Genomic DNA, 22,399 nt, shown 5'->3' with positions numbered 1-22,399 from the left:
GCCCTGCCCCTCCTTATATAAGTTGGAGGGGCCGGTTTACATATGGAGTCCTAGTAGGATTAGGACTAGTCTATCTTCTATTACAAGTCGGATACAAGTCCGGGTCTTCATTCCTTGTAAAGGAAATATTCATCATGCATTTCCTCTTAAGCCGGCCCACAATAATATGAGCCGGCCTTCTGGACCTTGGGCCTTGTCATCCATCTGACCCGTCGTCAGGGTCATCAGTGAGTCACCACGACCAGTAAGTCGCCAAGCTCTAGGCAGGTCACCCATCAGTCGCCAAGTCCGGCCAGGTCATATTTCTGGGCGGGTCATACCGTGGGGTATATCCCCGACATTAGCCCCCAGTTTAATTTGGATTTATCCATGTTAAACTAATCTTGCAACATAAACACAAGAACAAATTTGACAGGTTGTGCTCCGGGTTAAATATTCTTGTAAGCCGGCACATGATCATCCTTAAGTCCTTGTCATTTCTTTCTTCTAGAAAATCAGGGTCAATAGGCCAGGTTCATAATCAATTTGCTGACATTGGTTTCTCACAGAAAAATATTGTGAAGAATAATTCATTTGATTCAGCTCCCAATCCTTAACAAAAATATTGGACTCGAAATACTCATCTGATTTTCAGCCGGCTTGAATATGTAGAACTTGCCATTTTATCATTGCCAAAATATCCGGTTTGTAAATATTGATAGCACCAGGTCATAATTGTTGCTAACATCAAGTTTGAAAATGTACCTCCCTTATATGCATATCACTTGTAGCCCCCAAGTCCTAAGAAGGGAGCGTAGTAACAGCTTAAGACTTGCTTCAATATAAATGTCGCAACCTTGAAAAAATCCGGGTTGTTCATCTTAGTCACTAGTCATAAACTGAATATTCCATATATGTAGCCCCCAAGTATCGGGTTTCATGCTTGCAGAAACCTAGGACTTGTAATTGCCTTATGCTCATAAAAACTTCAACCAGTGTAGCCCCCAAGGGCCGGGTCATTTTATAATAATGAGCAGGGACTTAGTAGATATGATCATGTAGATTTGAGCAGTGATTAATAACACCAAATGATGTAGCTGCCAAGTTTCGGGTTACCTTTGACAGGAGCAATTAGTAGCCCCCAAGGGCCAGCTCATCTCAATGTGATGGGTCAGGTCTTCAATAAGTCAAGGTAAAAATGACCTTGCATTAGCCCCCAAGTGTCATGGTGCATGCTTGCAGCGACATGGGACTTCCATATTTGATATAATCATGATCTAAATAATGTAGCCCCCAAGTGACGGGTCGTAAGCCTGCAGCGACTCGGGACTATTCCTTCCGTTGCAGAATAAATCATATCCATTGATAAAGAAATAATAGCCATTGCACTGAAGCAATTTTGAAAACCTCAATCATAATACTGGTTATTGATAACCATAATAAAAATCCAGCCATGTTGGCTATTCAAGATTTGAATAATATAATCCGGTATGAAAACCTCAATCATTTAATATCATCATGAAAATCTAGCCAATTTTGGCTATTAAATATTTGAATACCTTATCAGTTGACAAGTAAATCCAGAGTTTAAATACCCGGCGGCTCTTGGCCGATGGTGACTTAATATGCATCCATTGCAATCCGGGATTTTTGTAACCCGGCGGCTTATAGCCTTTAACAATCAAGAACTGATAACATCAATTTGAAACATCAATTTTGATGATGGGCTTGAACTTAATCATTTATGTAAGCCATAACTCTGCATCTTCTACACAAAATTTAAACAACATATGCCCTGGCGACTTAACGTCAAAAACTAGGGCAAGTAACAACCCAATATAGTCTTATGTAATTACTGGAAAGACTAAGCAAGGCCATTCAAGCCTAAACATACTGGCGATTTGAAGTTCATAGCCAGGGCGGGTTATCAAACCTCGCATATTCATATAACTAGGAAAACATACCTGTAGGATTGATTTATACGGCTGGCTTACATTGCCATACCCAGTGAGGGTAACAATCCAATGATTTATAAGCGCATGATTCCAATAGTGGAATCCAAAATATACTGGCGACTTAATGTCCAAAGCCAGGGTGGTTTACCAAAACCAAAATATCCATACCATTATTGAAAGACATACCTGTAGATTAATACCATGGTGATGCCTTGATAATTATAATCCCGGGACAGCATCAACCCGGAGTCATGAAATTTTATCATTTTGATTGCTCAAGGCAAAATATCATGGCGACTTAAAAGTCTGTTATTAGGGCGGGTTATCAAACCCAAAGATGCTCAATAATGAGCCATATAATCAAGGCTACATGGCATGTGAAATCAGTTCATACTGTCGGCTTACAACGCCATATGCAGCAAGGGTAACATCCCAAATACTTAAAGTGAAAATATCCAAGCACATAATCAAAGCACACTGGCGACTTATCGTCCAAAGCCAGGTCAGGTTATCCAAACTCCAGATATACTTAAATATGAGTCATGAGGATTAAGGCCACATGGCCTAAATCAATTTTAAACCACATACCAATATGGTACAAAGATATGAACCCAAACAATGATCAACACAAATAGCAAATCACGTGAAAACAAGGCCTTGATAGGCTGTCAAGCCTTAATATCAAGTGTTGTTCAAGGGCCGCACAACCACTGAGTTAATCCTTTATTCAAACCTGTAAGTCGGGCCTCACATGGCCAATCGTCGTTTTAACTTTGACAAGTTCAGGGTCTTTATAAGATTTACTATCAAGAGCACGGTGAGTCATTCCAGGATTACCTGGGCGGAGTGGCAGACATAAAAAGGCAGGATAACCCGGATTTTTGGTGAATACACCTGGTGTCCAAGCCTATTACAAGGGGCAAACAAAGCTCTATTTCATTAAACAAGAGGCCCCCAAATAATTTTTCAATCCAGGCGTATAAGCCAAACCAATTGGGTAGTCATAGTTATGCTCAATGAGTAGGAAGCCCCCAAGTAATTTGCAATAAAGGCATATATGCCAGATCACTAGGGTAGTCATAGCTATGCTCAATGAGCAGGAAGCCATCAAGTATTTTTTAACAAATCATCAAGGTAGGTTACCTATGTTTGACCTGCACATTACATCAAGTTCTCTTTGGTAACTTTTAATTTTTCCTGAGAACTCGAACTAGCAAGAGACATATTCTTTTTGAACCAGAATTCTAAACTGGATATTGAGAGCTTCAAAGCTTTGGGAGAGACAGATTTCCCTTGAGCCGGATTTTAAACCGGAATTCCTAATTTTGAGCCAGAAATTTTCTGACGGCCTTTAAATTGTCACAAATAGGGCAGTAGCCTCCTGGGCCGGGTTATTTTCCCTCGAACGACCCAGAGTTCTTGAATTCACTGAAATCGGCCAATTCTGCCGAGTCATGTCATTGTAGCCCTGAGTCTCAAGACGACTCGAGGAGTTGGCTTGAGATTCTTCATATTTAACCATGATGTAAACCGGCATATAGTTGAATAGCAGATTGCTGAAATATGTTGAATCTCGGCGGGTTGTAATGACCCTGTCCATAGATCCATCCGGTGTAGGCAAGGATCATAGCTTGATGGTCTCCTTTGTAATGATGAATTCTACATAAGAAATTGCACAAACGAGAATAATTGTTCTCGAAGAAAATAAAAATGTATCAATAAAAATTGATTGGACAGCTAAGTCGGCCGCGGCGATCTAAGCCGGTGCGGATGGGCGAGTCAATCGCGGGCGCGTTAAGCCGCGCGGACGGGCGAGTCAACCGCGTCATGTTGATGTAAATTGGGCCACCGAAACGGCAGTTTGCAAATATATTCATCGAGCACCATGGCACGGTTAGATGCTAGCGCATGATAATGATGGCGCGAGCTATACATCCATGTTACGGCCATCACTCTTGCAGTGAACAATTGTCCTGCATAAACAATATTGGAGACCAAGGCAAAGATAAACTGCTCTTTGGAAAAAATAATATGTGCTAAAAGTAGAAAAGATAGCACCTGGTATTTTTTGTCGAATAGATAGAAGCGGTACGCAGATAAATCCACAGTTGAAATTATGGATAGCATTCAACAGCCCATCACTAAGTCAAATTGCCTGGCATCTTTGACGTGATTTTGGGAAGATTTTATCTCCTCATTACTTTAAGTAATAAAACAACAGTGCCCTGCCCATCTTTTCCTCCCCCTTTTTTATCCAGATAGGCAAACAGCCACAGCAGCTGAGGAGCATCAGCTGGCGAAGCGCAGGGGCCCTTGGGTCAGGTAGGCGCGATAGAGGTGAGTCGCAGCGGAGAGTCGCCGAGACCGCAGGAACAGAGGTAGCCGCGGGAACAAGGAGGCGTATAAGGTTTGACTGTGGTAACAGAGGTGTGGTCGGCTCACAACCGTAGCGACGGAACTGACAGCTTAGGTGATGACGCGACGGTAGAACCGGCTCAAGGAAAACGGCTCGGTAGGCCGCGGCGGTTCGTAGCTGGACCCACAGTGGAAGCAGAGGTGAGCTATGGCCGGGGTGACTCAATGGAGGAGGAAACAAGGTACCGGCGACTTCGTTGAACCGAGCGGCTTGTCTCGCGGCTTACAACAGAGGAGGCGACGGCGGGGCCGAGTCAAAGCCCGTAGCGAGGCGGGTTACCGCTGCTGCAGCATCGCGCGGTTGTAGCTTCAGACAGATGAGAGGCCGGCCCAGTGCAGTGAAGGTATAAGTTAAGGCCGCCGGCGGCGGCTTGACCCGATGGTAGAAGCAGCTGATCGAAGCCGTGGCTGCAGACGAGGCGCACCAGTGATTTGCAGCGATAGCGGCACGCGGTTGATGAGGCGCTGGCTCTCCTGCTGCTGTCTTGATGGCAACCGGCAACTCAGGCGAGGGCCGCGGCTCGGACGACAGCGGCTGTGATTCACGTCCCTGTCCTTCGGCAAATCGTGACCTTCCGATGTATCTTGTGTGGGACAGTAGAAACCAATTTTTGATCTCGTGGACTACTACTTGAAATAGTACTTTTCCTTCCATCTTTGCGTCAGGAAGTAGCAGCAAGTACGTATACTGATGCCTTTGATATTCGGATTTGCTATTTTACAGTCAGCTGTTTTTTAATTCATCGTCATTCAAATTTCTGTCCGTCCGTTCTGGCGCGGAGATTCACGTTCGTTTTCTTTTTTTCTTTGCGCTGGCGCTCTGTTCGCTCAGTTTGGTTTGCGGTTGTCGGGTTCGGTTTTCTTTATCTCAACCCGAAACCGCCCCGTCGCGGTACTATTGGTTTTTGTCCTGCTTGAATTTTCGAGTGGGTGTCGTCTTCCTTTTCATTTGGGTCGCTCTGTTTCGATAAGGCCGAGGGAGAGAGCTCGAGCGGCGAAGGAGAGAGGCGGAGGAGAGAGGCGATTCCGAGCTATTCCACCATTCGATTTTGATTTTGTCCTCCCTATTCTCTTTGCCCCCGGCTGCCGAGGTTGGTTCCCCTAATCCCCCCGCTGGCCCCAGGTGTTTTCGCTTGTGCTCTCGTCGTGTAGTTCCAAATCTAGCTGAGTTCTCGTCTTCGTGGATGTTCTGTTTGTTGTTCTTGGTGAATCCGCCCAATTTCGCCCGCCCCCTTTTGTGCTAGCCTGCGTTGTGTAGGAGCTTTTGTAGTTGCGGGTTCTAGGGTTTCCGTTTTCCTGTGTAGATGTGGATGTAGGCTTTTAGATTTGTTTTATTTTGTGCTGTAGATGGTGGAGGTAGGCGTACTGGTTGTTGCAGCGGGTGATTTCCTGTTTTCTGCTAGCTTGGGGTGTCTGTTCCCTTGCCGTTAGGTGACAGTTGGGGATGATCTGGCCTGCTTTTTTGTAGTTGCAGGTGGCTGCTTATGATTTTCCCCTGGTAGATGAGGCATGTCTGAATGTGTTCCAGGAAGCTCTCTGAATTTGATGCTTCTATTACTGTGTAATTTTACCCCCGAGACATGTAATGTAGCTCAAAAGTACAGTGGATCATACCCCCAGAATTACAGTGTAACTACTGTGTAATAGGTTTGCAGAACCTCACTGTCCCACCTTTTGCAGTGTAATTCTGCCATTTTTACAGTGTAATTAACATGCTTTACAGTGTAATTCTCCCATATCTGTAATTACTGTGTCATTCTCCCAAATACTGTGTTATTTATTGTTCGATTACAGTGTAATTTGTGCTAGCAGTATTGTGTAATTTCCCCCCTAATTCCAGTGTATATTCCCAGATATGCAAGATTTTTCAATGTATTTATGCCCGGAATCACTGTGTAATTTGTCCTAGTATGTTCACAGGAATTTAGCCCAGTTACTCATGTACAGTGTATATGCAGATTTTTCAGTATATTATGCCTGGAATCACTGTGTAATTTGTCCTATTTATGTTCACAGTAATTTATCTCAATTACTCATGTAATTTACAGTGTATTCGCCGAGATTTACAGTGTTTTTATGCCCTGGAGTCACTGTGTATACTCCCAGATCACTGTGTAGTTTACTTTGTAAATTTAGCCCAACCACTCATGTAATTATAGTGTATTTCCCTAGAGTTTTACACTGTAATTTGTATGGTTACAATGCAATTTTTGTATGACTTACAATGCAATTCACCAGAGTTTTACATTGTATTTCCCTAGACTTACATTGTAAATTTGTATGTTTGAGGACTGTAATTTCAGTATGACTTACAATGTAATTCATCAGACTTTTACTGTCTTATCCCTAGAGTATTACACTGTAATTTGTGTGCTTGAGGACTGTAATTTCAGTATGACTTACAATGTAATTCATCAGACTTTTACACTGTATTTCCCTAGAGTATTACACTATAATTTGTGTGCTTGACTGCAATTAAAGTATGACTTACAATGTAATTCACCAGACTTTTACACTGTATTTTCTGTAGAGTATTACACTGTAATTTGTGTGCTTGAGGACTGTAATTACAGTATGACTTACTATGTATTTCTCCAAAGTCTTACAGTGTATTTCCCTAGAGTTTTTCACTGTAATCTGTGTGGTTGAGAACTGTAGTTAAAGTATGACATGCATGGCTTACAGTCTCATGTTTTGTCCACGCGTTTAATATTCAGTTGTCTGGTTTGTGGTTTTGTAGCTTCTAGATCTAGGTCTGGGGATTGTTGGTTATAGTGTTTGTGTTGGTTCTGCTCCATCTGCCTAATGATTTTTTCCTTTGTGAGTTTAGGTTTGGTTCAATGCAGAAAGTTTCTCACAAGGATGTACCACTAGACTCTTCTCTTGAGAGTGCAGATTCTCTGAATGATCTGTTTGTGCCTAATGATCTTGCAGATGATGGTTCTAATCCTATGTCTTTGGTATTTATTTCTTTTTCTTCCCTAGTTTTAATTAATTTGAATTATTTCTTTTCATTTTAAAATTTATGTGTATGTTCACTTCACTTATATTTCAGGAAATCTCTAGTGATGATGGAGGGCTTGACAATCTCAAGTAATTTCTTTTTCATTTATGTGTATGCTCACTGTAACTTTATTTGTTTCTTGGGAGGCGAGTTCAAGCAGAGATGTTTAATTGCTCTTTTGCTTCTACTTTTTGTTGTCAGGTGTGGTCCAGGGAAGCTGCTGGGAGGGATTGCGTGGGGTTCTCTTGCTCTTTTGGTTTAGTTGACAACCGGGGCTTCTTTTTTTTAAGTCCAACTCGTTTAGTGGGAACGAACAGTATCAGTGGTTTTGGGCAATACAGATGTCAACCGGACATTGGTCAGAAAATTTGAATGATATCCAATAGGAAATCAGTCAAATGTCAAATAGACAATCCCTTGATATTTTATGAGCGTGTACACGGTCACACACAGTGGCACGAGCGTGGCAGATGATTACGCGTTTGCGTTTTGTGTGATCGGCGATATTAGCGGTTTGACGGATAATGCGCGACCTCATACTGCCAGGTCCAAAGTTGATCACACTTTTGATTACAAACGTTAAAGGCGCTAGCTTTGTCCAAGAGTATTTCATGTCGGTTCTTCTTATCTTGGGCTGCAGCAAAGGCGAGCGGCTTGAGAAGCGGCTCAAGGTCGAAGCAAGGTGCGGCGACAGCGGCTCGCAGCAGATGCGGTTGGCTCAAGGCTAGAACGAGACACGGCGACGGCGGCGGGCGGTTCGGATGGCGGCTGACGGACCGGACCACGACAGCTCAACGGAAGCGGCTCAGGCGCAGAATCGAAAGCTCAAGTTCCACCCATCGTTTTCTGTATTGTTCTTACCGATCCAACTGAAAGTACAGGCCCAAGTGTTGAACTTAAAGTCTGGAACTGAACCCATCACTGGCCAAGGATTTCCAGCAACTGAATGCAAGTCCAACTCTCAAGGGGATAACTGCTGCGGTCATGGTGGAGGTGGATGGTGATGTGGAGCAAGGCCTGGGGCGGCTCTTTGGATTAGCGCGAGGCGCCGATGGCTCAAGCATGAGGCCGGGGCGGCTTGGCACAAGCGGTTCGACGGGCCGGCTCTGTGAGTTATCCGCCAGGTGGTTCAGATGATCGAGGCACAGACGCGGCTCGATGTTGACCCGTCGTCAACAAGGCAACTCACCAGTAGCTTAATTGCACGCTACGGGCAACTCGGCAACAAAGCAGAGTCCGAGCCATGGTCGATTGAGTCACGTCCGAGTATTTTCCATACCCTTCTTTCCTTTTCTTCTTTTTCCTTTCTCTCTGATCGTGGTCGGTGGACGCAGTAAACAAGAGGCCTCTGTGAAACGTGTAACTGCAGTACGGCCTTTGAATTTTGGTGACTTGAATATAGAGCTTATCACACCCGATCTACACGTGGTGTCTCGGCACGACGAACTTTCGCAACGGTGCATACTTAGGGAGTACACTTGTACCTTGAAATTTAGTGAGAGATCATCTTATAATGCTACCGCCGAACTAAGCAAAATAAGATGCATAAAGGATAAACATCACATGCAATCAATACAAGTGATATGATATGGCCATCATCATCTTGTGCCTTTGATCTCCATCTCCAAAGCACCGTCATGATCACCATCGTCACCGTCTTGACACCTTGATCTCAATCGAAGAATAGTTTGTCGTCTCGCCAACTATTGCTTCTACGACTATCGCTACCGCTTAGTGATAAAGTAAAGCAATTACATGGTGATTGCATTTCATACAATAAAGCGACAACCATATGGCTCCTGCCAATTCCCGATAACTCTGTTACAAAACATGATCATCTCATACAATAAAATTTAGCATCATGTCTTGACCATATCACATCACAACATGCCCTGCAAAAACAACTTAGACGTCCTCTACTTTTGATGTTGCAAGTTTTACGTGGCTGCTATGGGCTGAGCAAGAACCGTTCTTACCTACACATCAAAACCACAATGATTTTTCGTCAAGTGTGTTGTATTAACCTTCAACAAGGACCGGGCGTAGCCACACTCGATTCAACTAAAGTTGGAGAAACTGACACCCGCCAGCCACCTGTGTGCGAAGCACGTCGGTAGAACCAGTCTCGCGTAAGCGTACGCATAATGTCGGTCCGGGTCGCTTCATCCAACAATACTGTTGAATCAAAGTATCACATGCTGGTAAGCAGTATGACTATTATCGCCGACAACTCTTTGAGTTCTACTCGTGCATATAACATCTATGTATAGACCTGGCTCTGATACCACTGTAGGGGAATGCAGTAATTTCAAAAAAATCTTACGCACACGCAAGATCCATCTAGGTGATTGAAGGAGTCCTGGATTAGGGGGTGTCCGGATAGCCGGACTATACCTTCCGCCAGACTCCTGGACTATGAAGATACAAGATTGAAGACTTCGTCCCATGTCCGGAAAGGACTTTCCTTGGCGTGGAAGGCAAGCTTGGCGATACGGATATGTAGATCTCCTACCATTGTAACCAACTCTGTGTAACCCTAGCCCTCTCCGGTGTCTATATAAACCGGAGGGTTTTAGTCCGTAGGACAGAAAAACAATCATACCATAGGCTAGCTTCTAGGGTTTAGCCTCTTTGATCTCGTGGTAGATCTACTCTTGTACTACCCATATTATCAATATTAATCAAGCATGAGTAGGGTTTTACCTCCATCGAGAGGGCCCGAACATGGGTAAAAACATCGTGTCCCTTGTCTCCTGTTACCATCCACCTAGACGCACAGTTCGGGACCCCCTACCCGAGATCTGCCGGTTTTGACACTGACATTGGTGCTTTCATTGAGAGTTCCTCTGTGTCATCGCTTTTAGGCCCGATGGCTCCTCCGATCATCAACAGCGATGCGGTCCAGGGTGAGACTTTTCTCCCCGGACAGATCTTCGTATTCGGTGGCTTTGCACTACGGGCCAATTTGCTTGGCCATCTGGAGCAGATCGAAAGCTATGCCCCTGGCCATCAGGTCAGCTTTGGAAGCTTGAACTACACGGCTGATATCCGCGGAGACTTGATCTTTGACGGATTCAAGCCACAGCCGGGCGCGCTGCACTGTCGCGAAGGGCATGATCTAGCTCTGCTGCTGGACAGTGCCTTGGAGGCCGCACCCATGTCCGCTCCGACCCTTAGCTCGGAGCCAACTGCGCCAATCGAGGACGGGTGGTTGGACACCGCCTCGGGGGCTGCAATCTCTATGGTGATCGAGCCGAACACCATCCCTATTCTCTGCGAGGCTCGTGGCTCCAAGGTGCCGGACTCCTCTCCGGACTCCAAGCCCCCCGCGCCCTTGCCAATCGAATCCGATTGGTCGCCGGTCATGGAATTCACCGCCGTGGATATCTTTTAGCACTCGCCCTTTGGCGATATTCTGAACTCACTAAAATCTCTCTCTTTATCAGGAGAGTCCTGGCCGGACTATGGTCAGCAAGGTTGGGATGCCGATGACGAAGAAATTCAAAACCCACCCACCACCCACTTCGTAGCCACTGTCGATGATTTAACCGATAGGCTTGACTTCGACTCTGAAGACATCGACGGTATGGACGACGATGTAGGAGACGAACAGGAACCAGCGCCTATAGGGCACTGGAAAGCCACCTTGTCGTATGATATATACATGGTGGACACCCCAAAAGAAGGCAATGGCGATGGAACAGCGGAGGATGACCCCTCCAAGAAGCAGCCTAAACGCCGGCGTCAGCGGCGCCGCTCTAAATCCCGCCAAAGCAAAAATGGTGATTCTGGCACGGGAGATAATAACACCCCGGACAGTGCCGAAGACAACCCCCTCCAGCAGGATTCTGCACAGGAGGACGGAGAAGCCAGCCCTCACGAGAGAGCGGCAGACAAAGAGATGGAGGACGATAACTACATGCCTCCCTCCGGAGACGAGGCAAGCCTCCACGACGACGAATTTGTCGTGCTAGAGGATCCCGTCGAACAAGAGCGTTTCAAACGCAGGCTTATGGCCACGGCGAGCCGCCTCAAGAAAAAACAGCAACAGCTTAGAGTTGATCAAGACTTGCTAGCCGACAGATGGTGTGAAGTCCTGGCGGCCGAAGAGTACGAACTCGAACGCCCCTCCAAGAGCTACCCAAAGCGTAGGCTGCTACCCAGATTAGAGGAGGAAGCACCTAAACCTACATCACCAGTGCATGACGTAGCCGTGACAGAGAGGCCTCACGGCCCTTCGTTCAAGCCGCACCCCGGCATCACTCAAAAAACACCAAGGCACGGGGAAACGCGCTAGACCTGCGTGATATGTTGGAGGACAAGGCAAGGCAAACAAGATCGATCTATGGATCGCGTGGGCGCCCCACGGCACGAGACGGTAATCGTCACGCCGGATATAGTAAATCCGGCCGGGCCGAACACAGTAGACAAAGCTCGTTCGAGCTGCGTCATGATATAGCCCAATACAGAGGCGTCGCACACCCACTATGCTTCACAGATGAAGTAATGGATCATTAAATCCCCGAGGGTTTCAAACCCGTGAACATCGAATCATACGATGGCACAACAGATCCTGCGGTATGGATCGAGGACTATCTCCTTCATATCCACATGGCCCGTGGTGATGACCTACACGCCATCAAATACCTCCCACTCAAGCTTAAAGGACCAGCTCGGCATTGGCTTAACAGCTTGCCAGCAGAATCAATTGGTTGTTGGGAGGACCTGGAAGCCGCATTCCTCGACAATTTCCAGGGCACTTATGTGCGACACCAGACGCCGATGACCTATGCCACATAATTCAGCAGCCAGAGGAATCGGCCAGACAATTCTGGACACGGTTCCTAACCAAGAAAAATCAAATCATCGACTGTCCAGATGCAGAGGCCCTAGCAGCCTTCAAGCATAACATCCGCGACGAGTGGCTTGCACGGCACCTAGGACAGGAAAAGCCGAAATCTATGGCAGCCCTCACGACACTTATGACCCTCTTTTGCGCGGGAGAAGACAGCTGGCTAGCTTGCAGCAATAACATGATCAAGAGCCCTGGTAATTCGGATACCAAGGACAACAGTGGCAGGTCGCGTCCAAACAAGCAAAAGCGCCGCATTAACGGCGACAATGCTGAGGATACAGCAGTTAATGCCGGATTCATAGGCTCTAAACCCGGTCAGCGGAAAAAGCCATTCAAAAGAAATACTCCGGGCCCGTCCAGTTTGGACCGAATACTCGACCGCTCATGCCAGATACATGGCACCCCCGAAAAACCAGCCAATCACACCAACAGGGATTGTTGGGTGTTCAAGCAGGCAGGCAAGTTAAATGCAAAAAGCAGAGACAAGGGGTTGCATAGCGACGACGAGGAAGAGCCCCGACCGTCGGACAATAGTGGTCAGAAGGGCTTCCCCCGACAAGTGCGGACGGTGAACATGATATACGCAACCCACATCCCCAAGAGGGAGCGGAAGCGTGCGCTAAGGGACGTATACGCGATGGATCCAGTCGTCCCAAAGTTCAACCCATGGTCCTCCTGCCTGATCACTTTTGATCAAAGGGACCACCCCACTAGCATCCGTCATGGTGGATTCGCCGCGTTGGTTCTAGACCCTATTATTGACGTATTTCACCTCACTAGAGTCCTTATGGACGGCGCCAGCAGCCTGAACCTGCTTTACCAGGATACAGTGCGAAAAATGGGCATCGATCCCTTGAGGATTAAACCCACTAAAACGACCTTTAAAGGCATCATACCAGGTGTAGAGGCCAACTGTACAGGCTCAATTACAGTTGAAGTGGTCTTCGGATCTCCGGATAATTTCCGAAGCGAAGAGTTAATCTTCGACATAGTCCCGTTCCGAAGTGGCTATCACGCACTGCTCGGGCGAACCGCATTCGCAAAGTTCAATGCAGTGCTGCACTACGCATACCTCAAGCTCAAGATGCCAGGCCCTCAAGGAGTCATTACAGTCAATGGAAACACCGAACGCTCTCTCCGAACGGAGGAGCATACGGCGGCTCTCGCAGCGGAAGTACAAAGCAGCCTCTCAAGGCAATTCTCCAGTCCGGCCATTAAAAGTCCGGACAACGTCAAGCGCGCCCGGAGTAACCTACAACAAGACCGCCTAGCACGTTCCGAGCAAGCGTAGCAATGCGGCCCCAACCCCAGCCCTCACGAACTTGCGAAACCAGTGTTGCGCGTACATAACTACGCTCTGGAAATACCATGGGCAAAGGGAGAGGGGCACCATCACGGCACACCCGAAACACGGCTTAAACCGCACTAGGGGCTGCCGACTTCTTCATTTTCTCTTACTTTCAGGACTTCATTCTTCGAAAGGTCTGTCCGGCAGTACAATTGCCGCACAAACGATACAACAACCAGGGAAGAAGAAAGCTACGCCAAATTCTCAGGTGGTCTCTATAACGAGCAACATACCTGTCTTACATATCATCTCACAGCTCGCCCCTGGAGGGGGACATGTCAAATAGTCCCATCCCTTGCTTATCACACTATTTGTATCGTTCTGCTTTTACAGCAGCACTTCAAAATAAACAATGCTTAACTTCATCTTATTACTGCATTCTCTATTCATTTCTTTTTTAATATATATGTTCACTTATGACATTTAGCACCCATACACTTTGGTACGGCCAATACGCCAGGGGCTCAAGCACCCCATAACATGGTGTGAAAATCCCGAACACTTTCACAAGTGCGGCCCTCCGATCTTATAGCATTATATGCATCAGCTCTGAATCATGGCTTTGGTCAATAGTTGGGTTTGCCCGGCTCCCATGCTTTGGTACCTTACGTTCCACTATTGTCACGACCGGTTTTCCAATAAAGATATTTATTGATAAACCAGTCTTTAGAGTCCAGTATGAGAGAAATCCTCCTCACTGGTAGACAATTTCTTGATACAATAAGCCAGTAGCATAAAATATATTACAGGGTTGAACTGCGGTCGCTCAACCAAATTATTACAAGCACGCCAATAATCATATATAATGGCGGACAGGACACAGTGGTGTGGAGACATACTACTGACTCATGGATAGGTTGGTGGTGGAAAAGCACAGCGGGGAGGGAAATACAAGACTCTAAGGATATCATTTCATCGAACGTCGAGGTGAGGCTCGATAAATTTATTTGGTAGCGGAAGCGGTTATAAAACAGTGGCCAAATCCAGGGTCGCACGAGACTGACTGGGACTCCTCTAAGTGTCGGACTTGCTATCGAACTCTTCATCCATGAGATCGCCTTCGTCAGCATCTGGCCAAATCAACAAGCCAGTGAGTACTTTAAAAGTACTCGCAAGACAGTTCGGACGTAAGATATAACAAATGCATGCATTGATGCAACATGATTAATTCCATAATGCACAATAAACAAAATTGGCATAACGGGTAAGTAAAAGGGAAAATGGCGGTAGTCCGCCTGAAATTCCACAGACATAAATAGGGACCGATCGAGCGTCTGAAGCGGCGCCTCGAAAGGTGAACAAATACAAATAAGGAAATGATGCCACAGTCGGGCATCTTAGCGACACCACATAAAGGGCTTTTAAAAGAAAGGCCACAGTCGGACGTCTAAGCGACATCACATAAAGGGCTTTAAAAGAAATGCCACAGTCGGACGTCTGAGCGACATCACATAAAGGGCTTTAAAAGAAATGCCACAGTCGGACGTCTGAGCGACATCACATAAAGGGCTTTTAAAAGAAATGCCACAGTCGGACGTCTGAGCGACATCACATAAAGGGCTTTTAAAAGAAATGCCACAGTCGGACGTCTGAGCGACATCACATAAAGGGCTTTTAAAAGAAATGCCACAGTCGGACGTTTGAGCGACATCACATAAAGGGCTTTTAAATTCACCAGTAAACAATACTCATAATAAACATTCAAACCATGAGAATAAACGGGTTAGTCCATCCACAGGGATAATCATTCAATCGGACTTAGCACTCATGCGATTCACCGGAGTCTCTGTCATCAAAGCTGACAATTGATTAGGATCAGATGGAACGAAACTTGACATGGAAGAGATGATTTGGAGGAATATATGACTCTGCAGAGTTTGTACAAAATTTTTTTCCCACAGTCAACGGATTTCCGTAGTCACGAAGGACTAGTTCCGTTTATGGTATTTCGGAAGAAAACACAACTAACCGGTACACACCCATCCTACCTCTCGATGCTAGGAATCACCCTAGTCATCGTCCAAGAAAAACTTTTGAGATGGGGAGATCACAATCTCGAATAGCATGGGATCAAATTTATATACGCGCGCTCTAAGGGGTGCCCCCCTCTCGGTCCCAACCGGAAACACCCATGCCCCCTGACCGGATGACTGGCTTTAATCCAGGGCCATGGAACCATCATCACGGCCTCTCCTCTTTGGTGTGTACCATGAAAGTGGTTTGCAACTTTACTAAACCATATTCCTTGCGGAAAACATGTGGTAGTACAAGGAAGAAAATGATAGGTACTGGACCGATATGGTTTGACACTGAAGTCACATAGTCTGGAGTAAGACTGGCATGCTACAACACTGCCATCGTACCCATCCTCATGCCAACACATGGCCATTCATATTCACATTCATCCACGTATGGATCATTGAACTCACTCACCTTGTTATCACATAAAATAACGTTCATCGGTATGCTTACCAACATGCCATGAAACTAACTAAATGCAAAACATGCCGAGACACTCATCATATCAAAAGTTCAAACATGCTTGCCTGGTTCAGAGTAGTCGGAGCCTAGCTCGGTGAAGTTCGCGGCTCCATCACCTCCTTCGGTATCTACGGTTTAAAGAAAATACATGCGCTAACGTAAATACCAAGGAGAGCACAGAAGGTAAACCAAATATTTTTCAAATAAATCTGATAAAAAACTAGACAAAATTTTAAAGAGAACAGAAAAAGAATCAATCAAAAATACTTTTCTGATAAAAAGTTATAAGGGTTTTTGTCCAGGGACTTATCTATGATGAAACAGAAAATTTCCAGGGGCTAGTTTATAAAAGCAGAAAACGCTTCGGTAGCGATTACGCCAGCCCGAAGAGAAAACGCATTCTGCCCGAAGGCGCTTCCAGAAAACGGTTCGAAGGAGAGAGCAGAGAGGCTGACGGTGGGGTCCCACCCATCAGGTTTAAATTTTCAAATGGGAGGGACGAGGCTCGTCGGCGCCCGAGAGCTGCTGAGGTCGCCGGCGGCGATCCACGGTGAGGCATGGGGATCAGAGGTTACCAATGTGCTCACCGTGTCCTTCCGCAACAGTGGGAGGTGGTGTTGGTCGCCGGTGAGCAGCACGTCGACGGCGGTCTCAACTCCGGCGGACGGTGGTTCGGGCGTGGATGGAGCTCGTCGGAGAGGGCTGCAAAGATTAAATTGAGGTGGGGGTTAGATTACTGGGTGCAAGAGAGGGCTACGGCCGAGGTTTGGGCGCCGGAGGTGGCCTCACCGAAGTGAATCGAGCTGGAGGCCGAGGTGGATCGGGGCGGCCGGAGCTGGGGAAGGAGACCTCCTCGAGGTCCCCCTAGTGGCCTGGCGGGGTGTTGGAGAGTAGTGGGGGTGCTGCGTGCACGAGAGTGAGCTCGGGGCACCTTTATATAGGCGGCCCGAGGCGGTTGCCGTGAACGGAGATTTCCGGCGAGCGATTACGGTGGCGTAGTGCTCGGTCGGGGTGGTTAGGGGGTCGAGCATCATCACGGAGGTTCAGAGGGTCCGTTTTTGTGCTAAGTTGGCGGAGGTTTGGGAGTTAAGGGCGAGCTCGACGGAACGGGGTGGTGCGGGCCCGTCGGCGGCAGAGAGCGCGCTCCGTGCATGCTGCGCCACGGCGACGGTGCTGCATGCGTGCGCTGGCAGGGAGAAGGCCACGCGGAGCCACCAGAGGATTTGGGCGGTGCCGAACGGCGTTGCGCCGCCGTTCTCCTCCCTGTCGGCCGTAACGGGGAGCCGGCCGCCGCAAGACACGCCGGCGCAGGCGGGCCAGGGCGCCACCGACGCCAGGGTCGCGCCAAGTGCGCGTGTGAAGCTTCGGACAAGCAAGCGAGGCCGCGAGCAACGTGCCAAGTGCACTGTGGCCGCGTGACTGAAACTGTCGAAACTGAAGATGACACTGAAACTGAATTTCTGAACTTTGAACAGTAACAGTGCCCACAAGGTGTTCGACCGAATGAAAATGGCCTCTGGTGATTTTTCCTTGAGCTGATTTTTGGTGGAGTGGCTTCTCATTGCTCAAATAGGCTGCCTGAATTTTGGTGGAATTTTTGGAGGAGTGTAGATATGAATTTCACCAAATTTGGCAAATCTGGTCCAAACTTGCAGAGACTGAATTTTGAAAATTTTGAAAAGAGGAGGAGTGGATCAAGATGGTTCTGGGTTATGGATGCTAAGGACAATCCAGGGGAATTGGTTTGAGGTAAATTCTCAAATGCAATAGGGCACTTGCTTTGAAAACCTCTCAGGCTCCAAATAATTTTCAGAATTGAATTTGGGGAAAAATAATTAGAATAAAAATCCAAAACCAGTTTGGATTAGTTGGGACAGATAATTTAGGTTGATCACAAGAGGGAGGGGAGGTTTTGGAGGGGGTTTTATCTCATGGGCAGAAATACAAAGCCAAGGGTGGCTTCAAAGATATGAAAATCCCAAATTTTCATGGAGTTTCTTTTTAAAAGAAAAAAAAATTAAAAACCAAAAATAATTTTGAGAGAGAACCAACAGAGAGGAAGTTTGCAAAAGATCAACCACCAAAGTTTGAAAGAAATAAAAATCCCTGCCAAGGCAAAAGGAGGTTTTTAAGAGGAAGGTTTTTCTGAAAAAAAAATTTAAACAAAAGTCTCTCCTCAAAACCACAAAGTTTTTGATAAAAACCAAATAAAAATTTTTGGAGTGTCACAACACCTACCCCCTTAGGAAAAATCTCGTCCCTGAGATTTCAGCTGATCCTTAAATAAGTGTGGGTGCTCTGTCCGAAGAAAATCCTCGCTTTCCCAAGTTGCTTCACTGTCGGTGTGATTGCTCCACTGGACTTTGAAAAACTTGATGGTTTTCTATCAGGTCCTCCTTTCAGACTCCTCTAATATTCTTATGGGACGTTCTCGATAAGTGAGGTCTGGCTGTATGTCAATGTTTTCATGGGATACTTGTTTCTCGGGGTTGCTTACGCACTTCCTTAACTGAGAGACGTGGAACACGTTGTGAATGTCGGACAAGTCTTCGGGTAAGTCTAGTTGGTAGGCTACAACGCCTCTTCGTGCCACTATGCAAAATGGTCCAATGAATCTTGGTGCTAATTTTCCTTTAATCTTAAACCGTTGCAAACCTCTCATCGGGGATACTCTCAAGTATACGAATTCACCGGGTTCGAAGCTGACCCTACGATGTTTCTGGTCATAATAACTTTTCTGTCGACTTTGAGCGGTCTTAAGTCGGTCCCTGATTAGCTTGACCTTTTCCTCGGCTTCTCTGAGCATATCTGGTCCGAAGATGCGGCTGTCTCCGGTCTCTGACCAATTTAACGGGGTACGACATCTCCTTCCGTATAGGGCTTCGAACGGAGCCATTTGCAGGCTGGTCTGGTAACTGTTGTTGTATGCGAACTCGGCATATGGCAGGCTGTCCTCCCAACTGGTTCCATAGGTGAGGACACATGCTCTCAGCATGTCTTCTAAAACCTGGTTTACGCGTTCTGTTTGTCCATCAGTCTGTGGATGGTATGCGGTACTGAAGGCTAGTTGGGTTCCCAGAGCCTGTTGTAGTTGCTCCCAAAATCTTGAGACGAACTGAGTGCCTCTGTCGGAAATTATAGTCTTCGGGACACCGTGCAGACAGACTATGCGGGACAGATAAATCCTGGCAAGCCTCTGAGTGGTGTAGGTTGTCTTTACTGGAATAAAGTGTGCTACTTTGGTCAACCTGTCAGTGATGACCCATATGGCATCATTTCCGTGTCGTGACCGAGGTAATCCGACAATAAAATCCATCCCTATTTCATCCCATTTCCACTCAGGTATTTTGTTAGGTTGCAGTAGTCCTGCTGGTCTCTGATGTTCAGCTTTTATGCGTTGACATGAGTCGCATCATGCAATGAAAGCGGCTATGTCCCTCTTCATACCGTGCCACCAAAATCTTTCCTGAATATCCTTATACATTTTGGTTCCTCCAGGGTGGATCGAATATGGAGTGGTGTGTGCTTCAGTTAAAACTTGCTGTTTAAGGTCTTCTATGTTTGGCACGCATAGCCTTTCTCCGTACTGTAATATTCCTTCATTGTCTATGACGAATTCCGAGGCCTTGCCCATACTCAACTTCCTTTTAATTCCTTCAATGCTGGGGTGACCGGACTGAGCCTCTTTAATTTTCTCCACAAGGTGTGGTTGTATTTCCAAGTTTGATATGGTGCCTTCTGCTACCATTATCAAGTTGAGTTTGACAAATTCTTGATGGAATTCGGGCCTCAAGCTGTGCAGATAGTTCCCGTTGGAGCTGGGGTTCCGACTCAGGGCATCGGCCACTACGTTTGCTTTCCCTGGATGGTAATGGATACCCACATCGTAATCCTTTACCAATTCTAACCAGCGGCGTTGCCGTAAATTTAGTTATGGCTGCGTAAAAATGTATTTGAGGCTTTTGTGATCCGTATATATCTCACATCGATTTCCAAGTAGAAAATGTCTCCATTCCTTGAGTGCATGAATAACTACTGCCATTTCTAAATCATGAGTGGGATAATTTTCCTCGTGTTTGCGAAGTTGCCTTGAAGCGTAGGCGACAACCTTGCCTTCTTGCATCAACACGCATCCGAGACCCTTTCTGGATGCGTCACAAAATACTTCAAAATTCTTGTGTATATCGGGTACAATTAATACTGGTGCTGTTGTTAATTTCTGTTTTAGCTCTTGGAAACTTTTCTCGCAGGCTTCTGTCCATTCAAACTTCCTATCTTTCTTGAGTAACTGTGTCATAGGCTTGGATATGGTGGAAAATCCTTCAATAAATCTGCGGTAATATCCTGCCATTCCCAAGAAACTTCGTATGTCTGTTACGCTGGCTGGTGACTTCCAGTCAAGTACGGCCTTGACTTTCTCTAGGTCCACTGCTATACCGTCTTGAGTCAGCACGTGGCCTAGAAAACCTACTTGTCTTAGCCAAAATTTGCACTTGCTGAACTTGGCATACAATTGGTGTCTCCTTAGCTCTCCTAGTACAATCCTGAGATGTTCTGCGTGCTCTTCTGGTGTTTTGGAGTACACCAGAATATCGTCGATGAATACTACGACGAATTTGTCCATAAACTTCATAAATACTTTGTTCATGAGGTGAACAAAATATGCCGGGGCGTTAGTTAATCCAAATGGCATCACTGTGAACTCGTATAGTCCATATCTGGAGGTGAAAGCTGTTTTGGGGATATCTTCCGTTCGTACCTTCAATTGATGGTATCCTGACCTTAAGTCGATTTTTGAGAATACCTTGGCCTGAGCAAGTTGATCAAACAAATCGTTTATCCTTGGCATCGGGTATTTGTTTTTGACTGTGACCATGTTAAGTGCTCGATAGTCGATACACAATCTCATAGTTCCATCCTTCTTCTTGGCAAAAAAAATTGGTGACCCCCAAGGTGAGGAGCTGGCCCGAATGTATCCTTTATCCAGTAATTCCTTTATTTGCTTCTTCAATTCGATCAACTCGGATGGTGCCATTCTGTATGGTTTCTTGTATATGGGGGTGGTTCCTGGTGCTAGTTCAATGCGGAATTCTATTTCTCGATCTGGTGGCATGCCTGGCAGCTCTTCAGGGAATACATCTGGAAATTCACACACTACTGGAACCTTGTTTAGCTCAGAAACGTCCACCTTATTTAATCTCGGTTGCCGGGGTCTTTTTCCTTCCTTGGCTGATACTCTTATTGTCTTCCCTTGGTGGTGTGTGAGAATCACGGTCCTGTTGAAACAGTCGATAAAACCTTTATTGGTGGTTAGCCAATCCATCCCTAAGATGACATCCAGTCCTTTATTTTCCAATACAATAAGATTTGCGTAAAACTCCAATCCTTCAAACTCAATGACCACATTCTGACAGTAATTCTGAGAAACTTGCTGAATCCCGGGGGACTTGATTATTATGGATTTCTCCAAAGGAAGAATCGAAAAATTATTTTGCAAAGCAAAACTTTTCGAGATAAAAGAGTGAGAAGCTCCAGAATCAAACAAAACCATTGCAGGTATTGTGTTGACAGGAAACGGACCGAGTACGATATCCGGAGCATTTTGTGCCTCCTCTTTGGTTACGTGGTTCAGATGACCCTTCCTGTGGTTGTTGTTGGGATTGAAATTGTTTCGTTTGGGCGCTGAATTATTGCCGCCGTTGTTCGGCTTTGGGGTTGAGTTCCTTGGCTTGGGGCACTGTTTGGCATAATGCCCTTCTTCTCCACAAGCATAATAGGTAACGCCGGGGCGATAGGTGAATTCCTTGTCCCTTGCATGAAAATTTTTGATTGGGCGTGAGACATTGGATGAGAATTTGGGTGTCCCACCCCTTTTAAAATCTATCTTGCTTCGGTGATTGCGAGTGTGATTAGTCTGGTCCCTTTTTCGCTTGCGGATATCTTCCAGACTGCGTCTCTCATTTTCCAGAGTAATGGCCTTGTCCACCAGCGTTTTAAAATCAGGAAAAGTGTGCACGACCAGTTGGCATTTAAGTGCGGGCGCTAGACCGTCAATGAATTTCTCCATCTTCTTGATTTCGGTCATACGCTCCTCATTGGCGTAGCGGGATAATAGGGTAAATTGACTGTTGTAATCCGACACTGTCATGTTCCTTTGTTTGAGGTCATCAAATTCTCTCTTCTTGATTTTCATAATACTCTTAGGAATATGTGCACCACGGAAACCTTCCTTGAAATCATCCCAGGTTATGTCATTTTCGTTGGGATGCATGTGCAGAAAATTCTCCCACCACGATGCGGCCGCTCCTGTGAGATAGTGTGGAGCATATAGTACTTTCTCGAGATCTGAACACTTTGCAATA

General features: G+C 46.2%; 2 long non-coding RNA genes across 2 annotated transcripts; both read left to right on the top strand.

The window, feature by feature from the left end:
• The first annotated feature begins 5,316 nt into the window (after positions 1–5,316).
• Positions 5,317–6,140, top strand: LOC119305880. Its single transcript, XR_005148792.1, has 2 exons — positions 5,317–5,440; positions 5,818–6,140. It is a non-coding gene; the product is annotated as an uncharacterized LOC119305880 (long non-coding RNA).
• A 1,084-nt stretch (positions 6,141–7,224) lies between these two features.
• On the top strand, positions 7,225–7,759 carry LOC119306987. The gene is made up of 3 exons (XR_005149096.1): positions 7,225–7,309; positions 7,405–7,442; positions 7,555–7,759. It is a non-coding gene; the product is annotated as an uncharacterized LOC119306987 (long non-coding RNA).
• Positions 7,760–22,399: the final 14,640 nt, after the last annotated feature.

The sequence above is a fragment of the Triticum dicoccoides genome, chromosome 5B (genome assembly GCF_002162155.2).
Source record: "Triticum dicoccoides isolate Atlit2015 ecotype Zavitan chromosome 5B, WEW_v2.0, whole genome shotgun sequence".
Lineage (NCBI taxonomy): Eukaryota > Viridiplantae > Streptophyta > Magnoliopsida > Poales > Poaceae > Triticum > Triticum dicoccoides.
Note: the sequence above shows the minus strand (reverse complement) of the source record. Positions and strands in the feature narration are given on the sequence as shown.